General features: G+C 38.5%; 1 protein-coding gene and 1 long non-coding RNA gene across 2 annotated transcripts in view; one reads left to right on the forward strand and one right to left on the reverse strand.

Moving 5' to 3' along the window:
• Positions 1-2,518, reverse strand: part of LOC124124273 (cholecystokinin receptor type A-like) — a 142,519-nt gene extending 140,001 nt beyond the window's left edge. Inside the window, exon 1 of the mRNA XM_048394316.1 lies at positions 2,264-2,518. The gene's annotated coding sequence lies outside the window, so the exon portion shown is untranslated. The remainder of the gene's footprint in view (positions 1-2,263) is intronic.
• A 184-nt stretch (positions 2,519-2,702) lies between these two features.
• LOC125378611 overlaps positions 2,703-20,429 on the forward strand; it is a 43,580-nt gene continuing 25,853 nt past the window's right edge. Inside the window, exon 1 of the long non-coding RNA XR_007220390.1 lies at positions 2,703-2,833. This is a non-coding gene — a long non-coding RNA (uncharacterized LOC125378611). The remainder of the gene's footprint in view (positions 2,834-20,429) is intronic.

The following is a 20,429-nucleotide window of genomic DNA, read 5'->3' on the forward strand; positions in this document are numbered from 1 at the left end:
ATCTTTTGATCTTTGGCGGGGAATTTCATCTTTACTGCATCTTGAGCGAAGTTCTTCACCTTCTGGCGTTTGATTGGTTTCTCGAATCTGGCTGGGTCTTCCTTGCACTCATTGACAAATTTCTGACGCCATTCTGAACCTTTCTCTTGCAATTGCAGAAGTTCATCCTTGACAGTGTCAGAGGCAGCCTTTCCGGTCGCGAGACAATACAGATTGTCATCACTAGGAATGAATGGGTTCTGGGTGCCTTCGATTTCTCTGATGAGGTCTTGGAGATGAGAATTGTCTTTCTCAATCCTGGCTGGCGTCAATTCTTTGGACACTTCTTTTGGGGCTGTTAATCCTGCCATTTCTAACATACAACTCACCACTGCACCTCGAAATGAGGTTGAGGTGATAGCGTGATATCCATCTTGCGTAGTTTGGACGATGTGTGGCGAAGAACATAGGTATCATCTCACCCAGTGCAAAGATGAACAGAGTTGTGTCATTAGTTTGACATGCCCGGTCGAGGAGGAGGTACAGGTGAACTAGATCAATATACAGCATCCAGTACTTTGCAGTAGGACCATGACGTCCGGCTCTCGTTTCGTCGCAGTATTGCGCATATCTCTCAAGCAAATTCACAATGGCAGAGGAATCAATGAGAGTAGACAACGATCCAGGGCTCGGTGCTTCAGAAAAGGCATTCAGCAATGCCATGCATTCATCAGATATGTGTCCATGGGACTCCAGGAATTGCTTGAAGTGAATGATTTGCAACGCTGTCGCAAACAGGGAATGCAGACGCTTACTCCTGTTGAAGTGTTTCCCGCGAATGAAGCCACGCATGGAACCAGAAGCTAGCACATCAGGACCACATTTTGAACCATCCTCCAGATGATTCCAAGAAGTAGCCTAAGCAAGCAAAATATGTCAGCTCCAAAGCACACAAAGACGTAACCAAAGAGGAGAGATTCCTGAGCCTGTATCTGCAGGGCTGGCTTTGCAATCGCTACGTCGTACGTCACCACTGCATACTTATCACCGCTTTCTGATGCAACTTTCTGTGATCTTGCCATCGTTTCCCTTACAACGTCCAAATTTGTCGGGGGCGGCTCTATGTTCTCTATGTAGCCTATGACCTGTCTTGGCAGTGGATCATGACACACCAACGAATTCCAGCCACGCCACATCGGTGTCTTCGTATGGATACAACAACAAATCATCCAAATCATGGTAAGGATAGGCCTACACGTTTTCACTAGACTCTTACAGCTTGTCAATTTCTTAACTCTCATTTTAGGGCAACACATCATAGTGTAGGGACTTACCAGAACTGATGACTACATCTCCACTATTTGAAATGATGCTGTAAAAACAGGAATCTACATTATTTGTTTTAAGAACATTATACTTGTTACATTGTTATACAAAACAACCCTTCATCATAAGACAGAAGATCAGTTATTTGTGAGAAGTGCCATCTCGTGGTGAAAATCGTAACTTGAGACATATCTGGGCTGAGAGCTAAAAATGCACATTATCTACAGTGCTGTGGGCTAGCCTAACCTCAAGATATTGCTTCAAAAATGGTTTTAAAAACTTACCTGGCATCTTATCTAATAAAACATATTCACTTTATAAAAATATTTGTTGTCTTTCTTACTAAACTGGGCTTGGATAAGAAAAAAGGCGGAATTTTTAGCTCAAGGGTCGTCACGTGACCTTTGACCCCCCTACTGACCTGTAAAAAGGTCAGTTTGCATATTTCATGATTGGATCCAATGGAGCTTAACACGATGTTCATTTTGACACCTAGATCTCTTTTATAGGTCCATTAATAAGAGTGCATTTCAATTTTGAAGTTGCCCTTTCCCACTTTTTCGCCAGATAGTCCATATCGGCAAAATGAGAGAAATGGGTTAACTCTGGCTAAATGCCCCGGGGGTGCCATTCAAGCAGTTCTGTTTTGGATACCCCATGGGATACCCCTTTCAGAAATACCAATGAAAGACTCTCTCATTTCATGCAGATAAATGACCCCTGGCTCCTGGACTATGTTCAGCTGGCATCACATGAGTATGTTTAGTTCATTTGCATACAATGGGGAATTCTGAAGATGAGCTATATTTTATCAAGCAATGTTGTCACAACACACTTTCATGATTTTGATCTTCAAACCTAGAAGTATAAACCTAATTAGAGTTGATGCATTCGTGTTATGTAACTTTTCCATACATGTGTGCACATGCCTGTGAATGTTACTGACAGAACCACTCACCTGACAAGTTCCTGTCTTTCGTATGCTTCAAATATTCCGTTAGATATGCGTCAGATCAAGTGTTCAAGCATGACGATTCTGATCCATGATAAGCACAAGGAATACTGCATAAAAATAGAAACAATGGCCGTCCTTACTTCATGCCATGGCTTAGCCAACGTCTTTCCCAGCGCAAACGGTTGGACTTGCATGATGCTTCATACTGTCGAGGGCCTCATTGATCGAACACAGCTGAACGTATATGTAGCTGTCTACATGCGCCGACAGTCATATACACTGGAAGCTCGCTTCTGTTGTTGACGAGGCGTCGTACTTGAAACGGTCTTGGTCAAACAGGGGAGATGTATTTCACTTAACAGTGCAAAATGGCAAGTGTAGTGGTCATTAAGCAGACATGAACATGTCTACTTGTTGAAGACAGCAACTAGTGTCTCAGTGGGCGAAAGATATTTGCTGTGCACACGTTTCCGAGGAGAGAGAGCCAATTGGAGGAAACATCTGCTGCAAGGCCAGTCTGGCGGTAATGAGTAGAATGCCGTCATACAGCTACCAGTAGCTTGCTGATATCAGGTACAACAATATGCAGATTTCTAATATCAATTGTGGCAGCCCGCATACAGTAGGCTTCTTGGAAACTATAAATATAACATAATATGATTTGGATATAAATAGTAACATAGCACATGTAGCATTGCAAACAATTAAATCAAGATTTATGTAAAAACTGCTTCGTTCGCTTGTTCGACAAATGTAAACAATGTGCGAGATACCATTTGTTCTTCTGGTGCACTCTTGTTTCTGGAGGAAATGAAGTCTAAATACATTTTTTCAAAAAAATATCATTACATGTTTGTATCATTCTTAGCATCATTCGGAAAACAAAAGAAACATGCACGGTGGATATTGATCATCATCAAACAATCAACGTGCATCGACGTTTGTATTTATTTAGGAGAGTAACCTGTCTTTTGAAATTTGATATATGTAGTCCCACTGCGGAACCGAGTGCTTAAGCCCGAGATGTCAGATGTATAAATAAGAGGTATCAAATCTACAATGGATATACATCAATTTTCCAAACACAGCAGATGTATCTCCATGATGGCAAGAACGTTTTCAATACGGTTGTCTTTTGGAACGCGTAATTATATATACGGATTAGCGATTTCCGAAAAAGGGTCGCAGGTAGTGATAAATGTAACGCATATTCCAAGAGTTTTTACTTTCTTTTATTCTTGACTATTTCAAACTTACGGTTACAAACACATATGCATTTGAGAGTGTTTACAGCGATCATTCCCTCTCCTACACGATTAGATGAGCCGACCAGTCCTTGTTTTAGCCCCTTAATGCCGAGCGCCAGACAGGGTGACAACAAGTACCATCTTTAAACGTCTTTTGGTATGACGCGGCCGGGGATCGAACCCCTGACCTTCCGCTCTCCTGGCGGACACTCTACCACTTGAGGTCACTCTCCTACATGTCCCGGTGGTACAGTACAGTACCATACCAAACCAAATGTGTGTAGTTGAAGATGACGTCATTTGTTGAATACAGGTGATGTATTAAGGAAAGTAGTTAACACAAAGGAGGCGAAGACAAGAAGATGAACATGTACGTAGAGAAAACTACAAAGAGCGAATGTGAGTAACAAATTATGATTGACCGATCAACTTTACTTTATCTGATGTGATTGGGGTTTCTTACTCATGCATATCCAACCTATTAATGACCACACACACACACACGCGCGCAAGCACGCACGCACGCACGCACGCACGCACGCACGCACGCACACGCAAGATATGAATTTCACATTGAAACACCTGGAAAGGTCTATTCATGGATGTAAAGTATGTACGGCTGTCTGATGGAAATAAAATACTTAAACTTAAATATAAAAGGAATTAGTCAGCAATGTTGTGACTATTACATAAAATGCATTTCATATCCACAAAGAATGTATTGCATCATCGTCCACATTCGATAGGTAAGTAATGGTACATGTACGATGTTCTAATAAAAAACAAATATATGTACAGTATGTGGTTGAATTAACGAATTTAAAATATGTTGACTATAGAATCCTGCTTTGTTTGAATTCGAAATATCAGAGATCCATTACCCACTGAAAGCAGTCGATGGGACCGACCAGGCAACATTTACATATTGCCTACTTTTATGTGTCATAGATTAGAAATGTATGTAAATATAATTGTAAAGATGCAATAATATTCTGTTGAATTTAGCAACTTTATTTCATTCATGCGTCCCAAGGTCGGTCATGGTCACAATCCCCTCTGAAAGACGGAGGTCACGACTTTTCACTAGGAAGGGAGGTACTGCGGGGGCCGATCCTTGGTTAATTTCGTAAGAAAGCCTCTTGAGAGCAGGTCGGCCTGGCAGAAATTTCTCGCGTTTTGCTATTCCGCGTGTTCATTGAAAATGCCAAATATTGCGTCAAGTGGTCGATTTTTTCTCCTCTTTGGTGGTCTCTTTCCATATATAATACAATATATCAATATATACATCCATATTATTTGAATGAGAAAATGAAACTTAATTTAGCTTGTGTTACGACGTAAATTGTAATAAAAAGGTAAATTGTAATACTTGCAGCAAATTGTAATAATTTTGACGTAAATTGTAATAACAACGTAAATTGTAATAATATTTGACGTAAATTGTAATACGCAAATTGTAATACAAATTGACGTAAATTGTAATATTCTCTTCTTGCGGTAAAATGTAATAAATTCTTACGTAAATTGCAATAACCTTACTACCGTAGTGTCCAAGACGCCTATTGACTAGAAATGATCTTTGTCAGTTGAGCTTGCGTTTCACATGTACAATTCGAGAAATACTGTGTATGATGACAAACGTACAAAACTGTTTTATCGTACAATCATCATTAAAGGGTGGTGTCAACATCGATAAATTTAAATGACTGAAAGATCCATCCTCGGGTTCAAAATGATGGGTTACACAACAGTGTATTCGACAAATAACTTAATTGTGACATATTGTTCAATACTCTTATAAGGCTATTCAAGATGTTTTTTGCATGACTTGCTTCAACAGTACGTTGACCAGTTCGACACGACTGAACGAGTGATGACGAAGGGTACAAAAACAGGCTGGTCAACCAGTTTGTCGATGTGCAGTGGAAACGCTATACGAGTTGATAAGGAGTACACATGATCCTTTTCCTGAAACAAACGAGGGAATTTAATCATATTTATACAATTCATTTTATTTTGACGAAGAATTCAAATACAACAAATGAGTTGACAGATCCCGTGCATACACAAATAACATCCGGTATCTTCAGATAACTCTTGTACAGTTTCAAAGAGTATAGGAATTATCATAAATGTCTTGTATTTGTTACATTTTGTATAACCTTTAATTGCTCATATCAACATTTTTGTGGGACCTCTCACAGAGTAGTGTCACTCATCTTTCACTTGGAGTGAGTGAGTGAGTTGGGTTTAACGCTGCTTTTAACAGTATTCAAGTTATATCACGGCGTGTCAGCTTAATGTGGGAGGAAAGCCCGAAGTGATGCAGGTCTCACACGTTTACTATCTTTCATTTGGAACTATATGTAGAAGTGCAGTCATAGATCTGATACCAATGACATATAAAGGTCGTATTAACATACATACATACATACATACATACATACATACATAAACACACACACAAACACACAGATACATACATACCTATGTGTGCATGTGTTTGTATGTATGTGTGTGTGTTGGTGTGTATATGTGTGTTTGTGTGTATGTATGTGTGTGTATACTGATGAGGGCATAGTATCGGAGATAAATATAATTTGGTTTCTTAGTTAGTCACTATTCTTTTCATTGGAATGTAAGAAGGTATGCTATAATTTCAATATTTTATTACAGTGCTTGATGTTAGCTGGAATTATTTTAATCCTCTTAAACCCCCAGAGAAAATTATCCTCTGAGGTAATTTCTGTCCATATATATGTAACAAATTAGTGATAACCTATGAAAAACGTAATTTTCTGTTTCGAAAATTATGTACCACATCATACGTGAGGTACCAAATTTGGTATCAAGGTTGCTTGGCGCAATCCACCAACGATTGCCGAGTTTAATGATCTTAGAATACTCTTCGTATAAGGTCAAAGAGAATATTTACGTTAGTGACAAAACCCTTTTCATTATAGATTTTCCATCCTTTCAATTTTGATCAAAACAGATATATTTCAGCAATAATTGATTGCAACAAATTTATTATACATTCTGATGCTCTTTGAAACTCAACAAGACAAATAGTATAGGTAATGGGGGTTCTGCCACAACTCCACTGGAGCCGGATTCATATACCTATACTGCTACTACAGGTGGCATTTTTTATGCCAAAATGACTATGCGATTCAATGATAGTCATGAGATTAAGTTAAATTGGCTCTAGCTCACCAATACCTGGGGTCAATCATTGCTTTAGATGAGTCTAAATGGTAATAAAAATATTCTTTATTATTTTTATCAATAAAGCGATATTCAACATTTTTATTAAGTTCTTCGTTCATTTTACTAGGAGACCAGACTATATAACTACACTCTTCTTGTAAATTGATAAGAAACAATTGATAACCGTATTTGGTTTGTTTGACATCACTGATATAATAAAAACCTTGTGGTAATTCTCTCCATTGAATAGCTTTCTCCATTATTATATATGTATGAAGGCATTTGTCTAAATGTGATCAAACGATAGTAAGCAATCTATTTTTAATCTCCAACCAGTTCTGAGGTTTTGGCACGGAATAATTGACGCGCTTGTTGCCTCCCCTGTTCTATGAACTTTTTTTTCTCGTCTTCGCTAATACCACTGGTCTTACGAGATTTTGATCGAATCTCCTGCTTCATTTCGTTGTATTTGGTGAGTTCTGACAACACTAAACGAAACTCATCCTCGGATATCTTACAATCGACCATTGCTGTTGAAATATGATCCTCAATGCTGTTCAACTTTGCTTCGGCTAGTATCCGAATACTATCGTGTTTTAATGATTTCTTTTGTAATCTACAAGAAATGAATTGTATCGCTATTCCTGCCAGTCCCGAGACTCCGGCGGCTATTTCCACGATGAGCACGATAGGCGTGGCGATTATAGTTGATAGTAAACCGGCACCAGCTACACCGAGTCCAATGCTAGCCGCTACAAGAGAGGTGTCAACTCCGTCCAGAGCATTCACGGCTCTGCGATACTTTTTATACAATCCAACTCCCTATCCTTCTCTATTCGATTTTTTATGTCGCTTATTTGATGTAATTCGAAATCCATCAACAGTATCCATCTTTTCAAATGCTTCATCGAGCGCTGGATATAAACTCATAGTGTATATTACGATCATATAATAGTCTTTAATTGGTCTTGCTTAAATGTTTTGAGACTATACATCAACCTCATCAAATGTATATTATACGGCAAGAATATCTTAGAAAGAGAAATGCTGTCACTTTTAATAATTTGGACCCCCTCGAGGGTTGCAACGGGTGATGCTCCGATATGAATAATACTGCAACGTCGACGTTGGTGTTTCTTTTGCCATTTAATCGATAGACCTGGTAATATTTCGAAGGCATTTTCCGGTGCATCTCCGAACAAGACTTCAATAATAAGCGTAGAAATATTAGGTATTGCACTCAAGTTAACTTTAATATCATCGAATTCAGTAACCAAATTTAAACTAACATTTTGGATTGCCGGATGACTATATAACATATGACCTGGGTTTTCTGGCAGGGGAGTGACTAACACATTTTTTTGTTTTGACGGGATATAAGCCGCGAGTACGATGCCACTATTTATTATCTTAGTTACATTATGTCCCTTACCCATCATCACATAAGGTGGGGTAATGACGATATTCAGTAGCCACTCGATGTTTGCTTCGACCATAGTCCATTTATTCTCGCCGTTGAGAATAATATTGTACGAAGTGTTTTTAATGAGTCTACTAACGTCGACATCGCTTAAATCTTCTAGATTACCTGTGAATGTAACTTCTTTCTGCTTGTATACATTATCGTGTAAGTGTAAAGCGTATAACTTACCATTGTTACCGGGTTTATCAAATCCTTCTGTGTCTCCGAGATCGGAAAGCGCAATTGTATTACATTGTCTGAGTGTTCCAGGGCCTGATGCATCAACCATTATTTTTAATATGGAGTGTTACACTTAAGTATCCTATATGTACAGGTTGGTGTTTTACATCTAATACAGAAATTTTGAGGTCTGAAATAATACCACGCTTCAATTTTTTATATTGTAATGGTGAGAAAGATTCCGTTCTACCGCTATTGTATTTTTCATTTTTCACTGGAACACATCTGAGCAGAGTTGAAGGACTTTCTAGTTGAATATTATTTGTCGTGCTTATTTGATCAAGATGGATGCACAACTCTTTATAGGGAACTAAATCGGGTAATGTATTTCCCTGTGTTGTTATGTTGGGTTGTATAGGTTTGTAGAGTGTAAATCCAAATTTAGGTGCTAAGTTGTCGGGAATAATTACACTTTTTTCTCGAGTGACTAATTTCAGCATCCCATTCGACTCATTTTGTGTTAGACTCATTCCATTAGGCTTAAAAATTTCATCATTGAGTGAGCATACGCTGTAATACCCATCAGGTATATTAATGGATTTGTCAAATGTATGTTCGTTTATCAATATAAATATATCATTATTATATTTTGTAACCTTTATATTGGTCCACAGCGGGTAATACGTTACATCCATAGAGCTACTTCGAGTTGTCCATCCGAGTTATCGATAGTACGAAGCAGTTGAATAGACTGACCATTTGTTATTCCCAGGAGTGTAACATACATATTAAATATACAATGATACTATATCATAACTTAAATATGGAATCAACCATTATTTATAATATGGAGTGTTACACTTAAGTATCCTATATGTACAGGTTGGTGTTTTACATCTAATACAGAAATTTTCAGGTCTGAAATAATACCCCGCTTTAATTTTTTATATTGTAATGTTGAGAAAGATTCTGTTCTACCACTATTGTATTTTTTTTATCTTTAACTGGAACACATCTGAGTAGAGTTGAAGGACTTTCTAGTTGAATATTATCCGTCGTACTGATCTGATCAAGATGGATGCACAACTCTTTATAGGGAACTAAATCAGGTAATGCATATACAGTCACTGGTTTGTTGGGTGGTAATAATACTGACTGTCCAAATCCAAGTGTAATTGCTAAGTTCTCGCCAATAAGTATACTTGTTTCTCCAGTGTATATTTTCACTGTCCCAGTCGCCTCATTTTGTGTGATACTAATTCCATTAGACTTAAACATTTCATCATTGAGTGAGCATACGCTGTAATACCCATCAGGTATAATAATGGATTTGTCCATACCCCTGTTTTCACCTGGTATAATCATCTCATTATTTCTTTTTATAGCATTTATATTGGTCCACAGCGTGTAATACGTTACATCGCATAGAGCGACTTCGAGTTGTCCATCCGAGTTATCGATAGTATGAAGCAGTTCAATAGACTGACCATTTGTTATTCCCGGGAGTGTAACATACATATTAAATATACAATGATACTATATCATAACTTAAATATGAAATCGAGACAGATTACTAATCTATCGATTATGGTAAATTCCTATGGTGATGATTTTTTCGTTAAATTACCTAATATCTTTGAAAATTACAGGGTCACGGCAACTAGCGATAAAATGGTGCACGATTGGTTTCACAATCCTATGCAATTTTGGCAGAATCAGTTAAACTTTGCCGTATGGTGTGCCACAACGGGATGTGGCGTATCTGTTAATGCCCCAGGATTTAAACTATATAAGTCTGTTTTATTATTTCACGTGTATTATCAGATTAGACATATACTTAAAGAAATTAGTGCTCCATTACTGCAGGATCGAGCTTGGAATTCCGCAAATAATAATTATGATAGGTCTGCGTATGAGCGTATTTGTCAGGAATTTAATGTTTCTACGAGTAAAGATTGGCGCATTTAAGGAGCAAACCATGGTCTAGGTCTTCCTTACACAGAGGAAAATATATCCGTCAAAGAAGAAAGTGATTATGTATATAAAGAACTTAATAAACTTCATGTTCATTTTGATAAGTTGTGGCAGGACAGAAAACTTTTCTCAAGATTATATGATAATCGGTATAAAACCGGTCATTGGTATAAAGGCTGGGAACTTTAAAGTAACGATTGGAGAGGGGATATTATGAGTTTTAAGAGTGGTTTAATTTATATTGTTAAAAAATGTGTACAACTGAACGATGACGCTTGGAATGAATTTCTTAATGATAAAACAGAAAATAATTTTACTAACCCAGGATTTGTAAGATTTAATGAATCGATAAGAACTTATGTGTGGGCAATTCTCGGTGCACAATCCCAAACACGAACGGGAATTATCGGTACTGGGACGGCGTTCGATGCGCAAAAACAGTTTGTCGCAAACGTGGAGGACGCCATTAATTCACCAGTTGACATACCATCGTCTATAAAGCATTTTCAAGATGCATTACAGTACGCTCAATCCAAAGTGGACTACGTTTATGCACCGGAACTATACATGTCTCCGAGTAATATGGAACTTAAGATCGGTCAAGTGATAGGCTATAATAATAAAATTGTTATCGCTACCGATCAACAAAAAACAGGTATAAATTCAGATATTAACGTCGAATTAATAACGCAAACAATCACGGGCGAAAAGGGAATAGTCAAGCCACAGTTTTCTACTAACACATCTTTTAATACACAAACATCTACTAACGCACAAGTGCCACCGCATATTAAGGCTAAAAATCAACAACATATCGATGAAATAACAGCGCTTGTATTAGGTGGAGTCGCGGCTGGTTTACTCATGATTTGGTTAGCGAACTGATTTGGTTAAATAGTTCTTAGCGAACTGATTTGGATAAATAGTTCTTAGCGGATACGTACAACAGCCCTGCAATTGCTACGATCAACCCCCACAAGTTTTGACTAAGCCAAGTGGTGGTCTTAGCTAATAAATTCAAGAGCCAGGAAACAACACTCCCTATTATACCGGGAAGTGCGGCCGCCGCTTTCTCAGGGAGCTTTCCCAGTGCTGAACGTAATGCTTTTAAATGCTTTTTTATCCACTCTTTTATACCGTTTTTATCACTAGGCAGTGTGGGCGGTGTACCACCACCTGTACTGCCACTGGTTAACGCGAGAGTCAAAGTCGATATAATAAATCCCAACGCGGTTAAAATACTGGCAATTGTTATTCCCTGTTCTCTGAACAATGTTTTAATTTTATCGGCCAGTGTAGTGCCATCGTTGAGGACTCGATCGATAGTTTCTCGAATACGACTGATTTGCAAACGAAGTGCCTCTCTATTAGTGGAAGCAGCCTCGAGGTGGGCCGATCTTTCGTCTTCTAAGTTACGCAAGTCTACTGAATTCATCGCCCGCCTGTTCAAGTTTTGTTTTCTCGTAAACTATATGCTTGTCGATTTTGGCCATATTATTGGTGAGTTCTCCCCGCATTGTTCGCATTGCCTTGTCAAGACCTCGTAATTCCCTAATACTGAACTCCGAATATGGTGATACACTGACCGTGGAATTATCGTAGTAGGTACCCAAGATTTCTTCGAGTCCATCAGAGGCCACCTTCGAGGAAGCTTCCAAATTATCTGTGTTACTGAGTTCTTCACGCACAGTCCTAAGAACCTTAGTAGTCTTCCCGGAAAGTCGTCGGTACTCCACAAAACCTAATTTATCACGAACAGTGCTGATGCAGTGTTTATTGGCTATCGTAGACAAGGCTAGGGGCTTACGAGTACTAGAATGCATCAGATCAATATCCGGAGCGCCACGCAGTCTCAATATTCCTTTACTATCTATCTCAAACTTTGAATAGTCACGACCTATTGGGGTATCTTTAAAGGTATCGTAAGAATCATCAACGGCTGGTTTCAAAAGTTCATCATTTACGGTTGGGTTCAAAAGTTTATCGTTAAAATTCATAAAGCTGGTTTCATCAGTATCTTCGATTGGATTCTGGTTATCAAAGTCATCAAAGGTATCTAGATCAAAATCAGTCATTTTTATATTAAACATAGCTAGGGTACATGTTTTCAATATAACAATGTCTTCGCAATACGGACGCAAGTTAAACCCACAACGTAGACTTCGAGATCCATTAGGGGTCAAAGCAATTCGTCAGTTTGTAACTATAACTAATAACCCTAGTACCATCGATCAGAATCAAACGCTTCTGGTTCGCTTTCCTAATCTGGGCGCACACGATGTGTTAGTTCCGGGAACTGTCCGACTAGCATTTACGTTTGGTTTGACTTCTACAGACGTTAACAGGGAGCCTGTTCAGAACATAGGTCGTGCTATCGTTAAGAAAATCGCCATTAAAATTAGCGGCAATGAGGTTTTGAGTATTGACGATAGTGATGTATACTATTGTTACATGGATCTCTGGAGAACGGATAAAGAGCGGGAAAACTTACAGTACCAAGGTATTAGTAATAAGAACACATTGAGACTGCGCGTGGGCGTTGAAAATGTGTTGATACCAACAAAGAAGATAAGGCCGTTGCCGACGCATTAGGTAACCGATTCTATGTTCCCCTAGACTTTGAATTACTAGATTCCCACATGCCCTTATATCAAGCATCCCTAGGCGATAGGTTAGAATACGAACTCACTTTTAAGGACTACGGTAGAGTAATCAGAACCGGTGGTGAAGATGCTAGCTATTCCATTGACAATATCTCTCTGGAGTACGATATGATAACGGATCCCGAATTAGCCAGACAAATTCGTAACCATTATACCGGAAGTTTAGCCATTTTGTACGATCGCGTGCTGCGACACCGAAAGATCACGAGGGACAAAAAAGATACGATGTGGAATATCAATCTAAACGTTCCCACGAGGTCGTTGAAGGGTATTTTAATGTTGTTCGAGGACCCCTCCGATGCGTTTAAAAGAAATACCGAGAAGTTCTACAATCCCAAGATTACAAAAGTAGAATTGACTATCGAGGGCGTTCCTAATCAACTATATAGTCAAGGAATGCTAGCTTATCACCAGTGGGATGAGATTAAAAAACTTCCTTCTATAAAACGATCCCCGGAAGTTATCGCGGTCGTGAAAGATCTGTCTCTCGGGAGTGTATCGATGGGTGAATACCTCACCACGAAGTACGCGCTATGGCTCGACATGCGAACAACGGACGATGATCAATTACACGGCAGTGGGAGGAGAATAGAAAATGCTAGCGAGGGTGTCACCATACAGATAACGAAGCTCCAGGAATTGGCTGGTAAATTAATTTTGGGTAATGAATGACGATGGGGTACATAGAGTCGGTCCGGGCGATCGTTTACAAGACTGCCTCCGAGTATGTCACGAAAAATACAAAGGAGAATCAACCCTTTTCATAATAGACGATTGCAGCGCGAGTAAAGAACTAACAAAAAAGAAAGATATGCTTTCGTATTTAGCATTCTCCGGTCGGCATACTCAGCATAGCGTTTGGGTACTTACTCAAAAATACAACTCTGTCCTGAAAGATCTCAGAGAGCAGACCAAATGGGTAGCACTGTTTCATTGCAAAGATCGAGATTCATCGAGGAATGTTTACGCGAAAATGATGTCATTTATACCAAGCCCGAACGAGATAAAGTCAGAAAACTGTTAGCGGCAACGAAGCACTGTAAACTCATATTAAAAACCGATCAACCAGCTGCTTATGCAATTGCTTAGCAAAATGTAGCAAAAATGTAGCAAAAATGTAGCAAATATAGCAAAATTATAGCAAAATTACAGCAAAATTACGATAAATTGAACATTAGCGGTTAATATGACATAAAATGTGGTTTGAAATCCTCATTCTTTCGCAACAGTTCATTATTACGGGTTGTATTGGATATGTCATATTATATTATGTTAGACTTAAATATCTCCTTAGGTATTACATTATGGAATGCGACGAACCCATCGAACAAATGCTCAAAGAATCGGAGCCTGATCAACATGTTGATAAATCTTTAGATAAACATAGAGAAAGACTCACGGCTTTGGTAGCCGGTGGAAAATGTTTCCAATATTTGGGAGAAAATTATACCATCGAAAAAATTAATAACATGACCGAGGAAGAAATTAAAAAACTGTACGCGCGTTACGAGTCTAGACTGGGAGCTACCATGACTAAAACGATATGGTCTTCTATATTACAACTATACACAGTCGTAGCTAGTACGTTTCTCCCTATCCCGGCAGAACATCGCATGTATTTATGCGAATCTCTAGAGAAAGACCCATTCAAAGAACACGCTATAAGCGCAGTGAGCTGTGAGTTTTATCATAGATACGGAATGTTCTTAGCTCCACTCACCACAGCTTTATTAACGGCTAGGTATTGTCAATTTAAACATACGTGCCCACTTAATAATAATGGAGACTCAACAGGTGACACCACAACAGATTGTGAACACACAACAACAAGTGAAGGAGGAACAACAGATTGCGGAACAACGAGTGAATGAGGAACCACCACATGTGAATGAGAAAATACAACATGTGAATGCACCACATGTGAATGCACCACAAACACAAAAACAAGCTAGAGTTACTAAGAACCCCCAAGAAATAGCTGCAGGAAGAAAGGGAGGACTGGCGAGGAAAGCAAAATTAATAAATAATTCAAATATTAATCCGATTAAAACATGGGCACTAGTAGGAGTTGCTGCTATAGCGGCTGTATGGTTCTTTTATAAGACCGGAGAAGAGAAAACGTCACCCCCAATGTCACAACAAGTTCAATTAGAGGTTAGCCCGCATATAATGCTATAAGAAGCATGACTACTCCAGTTACAGACGGTAAAATGTTGGTAAACGCGACGTATCATTCAGCGGTGGTCACTGGCTTGGCCATTGGCTATGCCCGTATGGCTAAAATGATTACTAAAGCCACACCTCCCAAGCTAGATTTTAATAGTTATGACATTGGTATGATGATTCTGGATATTGGATTTGCAATGGCAACGAAGGATATGCTCATCAAACAAGGGCTTATCCCGGAAGACATAATGAAGTAATTAATTAAATATTTGAATATTTTATATTATTAAACATATGGCAACAATTGCGACGATGGTCGGTGGAGCTATTGTTAATGCTCTAGCTTTTTCGGGGAGTAATTTTGTATTTTCTAGTATGAGGGAATCAAACGCTAAAGAAGTTGAAGAGGAGCGTAAACGACATAACAATGCTTTAGAACAATTCCAAGCAGCCCAGTCACAATATACGCGGCAGAGAATGAAGAGATTTATTCATGAAAAACTGCTTAAGGAAGGACATTCAATTCAAACGTTTAAGGATGTCGAATCTGCCATGCACGAATACTACCTCGTTTATGGAAAAAAACTCGACCCAATACCGAGACCAACAATGAGTCAGTTTTATACACCGTCAGAGGAACAAAAGAACCGCGAGGTCGCATTTGTGATTATGGGATTGACTTCTGTATTGATTTTCAGCTATACCATGACTACTCATAAATAACCACAGCTGTGGCTATGCATAAACCAATGACCTAGTTTAGAGTGATCTATAAATAGCGTTGGCTGACTGCCTAATCAATATTTCACCAGTGTAGATGTGATTTGCATTTAGACAAATGATATGATAGATTTATAACCATGAATAATTGCAAATTTACACTCATGGACGACTCTATGTAACCGACGCTGTGTTGAAATTTACTGCGGTATACACAATAATTACATCAGGCGCGGAAACATAAACTATACGTGTTCTGTATGCGGGATAGGGGTCAAAGGTCGTTATTGTTTATGTAAGGAACACGGTGCTGATAGGGTCAGGAACCAGATTATTTATGCTAGGAAGAGAGATTACATCAATGAGAGGAATAGGTTGGGGAGAATACGTATTTAGATATATGAAAACAACCAATTAGACATTTGTCTCATTTTGCATATACCATTCAACCACAATGGTTTTTGTCAGAGAGTTGAAGGCTATGGCAAAGCAAAGTGGTCTACGTGGATATTCTCGAATGAGAAAAGCTGAATTGATTACCTTACTCGGTTTGGAATACAACAAACCCCAGACTGTTAGGGAACTCAAAGCTCAAGCGAGAAACAGTGGGCTGAGAGGTTATTCTCGAATGAGAAGAGCTGAATTGATCGCTTTACTAGATAATAATGATAATAATGTTGATATTGATAATGATGTTGAGAATAAACAACAAGAATTAATATTGTACCCATATCCGCCGGCGTTGGTAAATATCTAAGAGGTTGGAAGATGGATATTAATTCCAACATGGATGTTAACGATATTAAGCCCATCATATCGAGTAAAATTAACGAGGAGTTAGATGATTTACATAGTATAAAATACCAGCTGACAATTAAAATGCTATTGAGTAAAAGTAACACAGACGATAGCACCGAATATACCGAACCATATTTCCGTAGCAATCAAGAAGTTATAATCGAATCCGATACTATAAACGCATCATTAGATACATCAATTCAGAGGATACAGGAAACTTTAGAACGTTGGACTAATAGAGGTTCGGGTTGGGGTGTGGATAAAATCGATAGTTTATATTTAGATATAGCAAATTATATGCCCTTCAAAGGTGAATCTTATATAGATTTACCCCCGTATTATAAAAAGAAAAAAGCCATAATTAACGTAAAAAATAAATCCGATGACTGTTTAAGAATGATGATAAGATCTGCATTGTTCCCCGTAGATTCTAAAATTGCAAATAGACCTTCTAGCTATCCCCAAAACGATGGACTCAACTTCGATGGTATAGACGAACCTACACTAATATCACAAATTGATAAGGTGGAAAAGCAAAATAATTTAGCTATAAATGTTTTCGGACATTCTAAAGGAATTGTTGTACACAGGATAAGCTCCGCTCCGGAACATATTCCCAGAATCAATTCATTTCTGATCGAAAAAGATGGTAAATATCATTATACGTGGATAAAGAGTTTAAACAGGCTATTATATACGACCAAACAAAACATAAGGAAAAGAAATATTTCTGCGAAAGATGCCTACATGGGTACAGCAGACAAGATCTATTAGAAGCGCATAAAGAAGACTGTAGAGGTGTTGGACAGAATGCTATCAGGATCGATATGCCTAAAGAGGGAAAAAATATATTAAAATTTGAACATTATTGTAATCAAATGCCAGTACCGTACGTAATTTACGCCGACTTCGAAGCGCTTATCAAACCCATAGAAAATAATCAAGATAATAGTTTTACGTACAAAACTCAAGAACATATTCCTTGTGGGTTTGGATATATAGTTGTAAGGTATGATGGGAAAACAAACCCGCCCGTGATTTACAGAGGTCCCGATGCTGTGGGAAAGTTCCTAGAATATCTACAAAATGAAGAGAGAATAATCAGGGAAAAATTATCGTGTAAGAAACCCATGTGTATGAGGAGGGATGATTGGAGGGCCCATAAGAAGTCAACGAGTTGTCATGTTTGTAATAAACCCCTGGATGGGGATTCCGTAAGAGATCATTGTCACGTCACGGGTAATTATCGGGGAGCCGCGCATAACGAGTGTAACTTGAAACTAAAAATGAATTCTCAAACAATACCCATCCCCGTTGTGTTTCATAACCTTAGGGGAAACGATTCACATCTCATTATGCAAGCTATCTCAAAGACCAACGGCGGTTTAACGTGCATTCCTAATAATATGGAAAAATACATATCGTTCTCGTTGACTAAACCTATACATTATAGGGACAAGGATGGGAAATCTAGAATAAAGCAAAGTAATGGGCTTAGATTCATAGACTCCGTACAGTTTCTGTTATCTTCCCTGGACAATTTAGCTAATGCGAACAATCCCGATGACTTTGCGATAACAAATCAATATACCGATAAGATAACTCGTCATTTGTTGCTGAGAAAAGGTGTATATCCTTATGAATATATGGATGATTGGTCTAGATTCGAAGAAACTGAATTATACGGCTTGGACCCGGCATGGTACTTTTCCAGTCCCAGACTATCGTGGGATGCATTGTTGAAGAAGACCGGCGTTAACTTAAAACTACTCACAGATTACGATATGCACTTGTTTATTGAGAAAGGATTAAGAGGTGGTATATCGATGGCAGCTAAAAGGTATTCTAAGGCTAATAATAAATTAGTGGAAGGATACGATCCCAGTAAACCCGACACGCAAATATTATATCTCGACGCTAACAATTTGTATGGATGGGCTATGAGTCAACCTTTACCCACAGGTGGTTTTGAATGGGTCGATGATATCAATGTGAATGATATCCAAGCGAATAAAGGGTACATACTAGAAGTTGACTTGGAATATCCAAGTTCGTTACATAAAGATCATAACAGTTATCCGCTAGCTCCCGAAAGATTAATGGTTAATAAAGATTGGATGTCGGAATATCAACGCTCCTTGATGGGTAATAGTAGGTTAGCTAACGTAGAAAAACTCGTACCAAATTTGATGGATAAGACAAAATATATAGTTCACTACAGAAATCTCCAGTTGTATCTATCGTTAGGTATGAAACTTAAGAAAATACACAGAGTTCTAAAGTTTGATCAAAGTCCTTGGATGGAGCCCTATATAAGGTTGAACACAGATTTAAGAAAGATAGCTACCAGCGATTTCGAAAAGAATCTTTATAAGCTCATGAATAACTCAGTATTTGGTTAAACTATGGAGAATCTAAGGAAGCGTGTTGATGTTAAATTAGTCAGATCTAATGAGGAAGAAAGACTCAGGAAACTTATAGCCAGTCAGGCTTTTAACAGAAGCAAGATATTCAATAACGACTTAGCCACATTGCATATGCAGAAAAGTAATATAAAATTCAACAGACCGGTGTACATCGGTATTCTCGACTTGTCAAAACACTTAATGTATGACTTTTATTACAACGAACTTAAGAACCAATACGGCGATAGATGCGAGGTGTTATACACCGACACAGATTCTTTGTTGATGGAAATACAAACCGAGGATGTGTATAAAGATATGGCAGAAAAAATAGATATGTACGACACGAGCGATTACCCGAAAGATAATCCACTGCACAGCGTAGTAAATAAAAAGGTATTAGGTAAGATGAAGGATGAATGTGCTGGGACCCCTATAGCGGAGTATGTCGGATTAAGACCTAAGATGTATTCTATAAATAATGGAGAGATAAGAAAAGCTAAGGGTGTTAAGAAGTATGTTGTAAAAAAGCATATCAAACACGAACAGTATAAAGAATCATTATTCAAGGTAGAATGTTCAAACATGAAGTGAACTCTTTAAGAAGTTACAATCATAGGATACATGGATTAAGAATGAACAAGACATCATTATCCCCCTTAGATACAAAGAGATGGATTGATAATGATGGTGTAACTACCTATGCTTATGGTTATGGTGGTAATACCGTACCGTCGGGAACTATGAACAACTCTTCTCGTACAAATGCCCTACCCGGTCCATCTTGAAGATAATAAAGAATAGGCTCTCCTTCTTTCGTAACCAATCGACTAATGTTATCCGTCTTAAGGGACCATATTGGATCGGTTGCGCGACGTAGGCCTCCTTCGAGTTCACCTGCCTGGTATAAATATCTTACCCTTACTCTATCCGGAAGTTTTCATTCTTTGCCACTCCTCGGTGCTGAAGATTCAGAAGTCACGGATTTCATTTTAATCGCATCGGATGGTTTCTTCCCGATTAATCTCGTTACTTCATTATTCAGCGCTGATACAACGGCTGATAAACGTGTCACCCATTCGGTTGATCTCAATCGTTCGGATTTCATTTCGATCCCATACTGATAGCCAAACAAACGTTCCGCTAATGTCAGTTTAAATCTTTTGATGATAGCTTGTCTCCGGTGGGCCTCTCTTTCACCACTCCTGATTTTGACATTGTGCTTTGTTAACAGTTTAGTTATCGATCCCATAAACTCGCGACCGGGATCTACTTGAAATAGCTTAGGCCATTTTAGCGGTCTGCGTTTATATATGCGGCTCAGTGCATTAGCTACTTCTGTTG

Source organism: Haliotis rufescens, unplaced genomic scaffold, assembly GCF_023055435.1.
Source record: "Haliotis rufescens isolate VD_foot unplaced genomic scaffold, xgHalRufe1.0.p SCAF_13, whole genome shotgun sequence".
NCBI classification, from domain to species: Eukaryota; Metazoa; Mollusca; class Gastropoda; order Lepetellida; family Haliotidae; genus Haliotis; species Haliotis rufescens.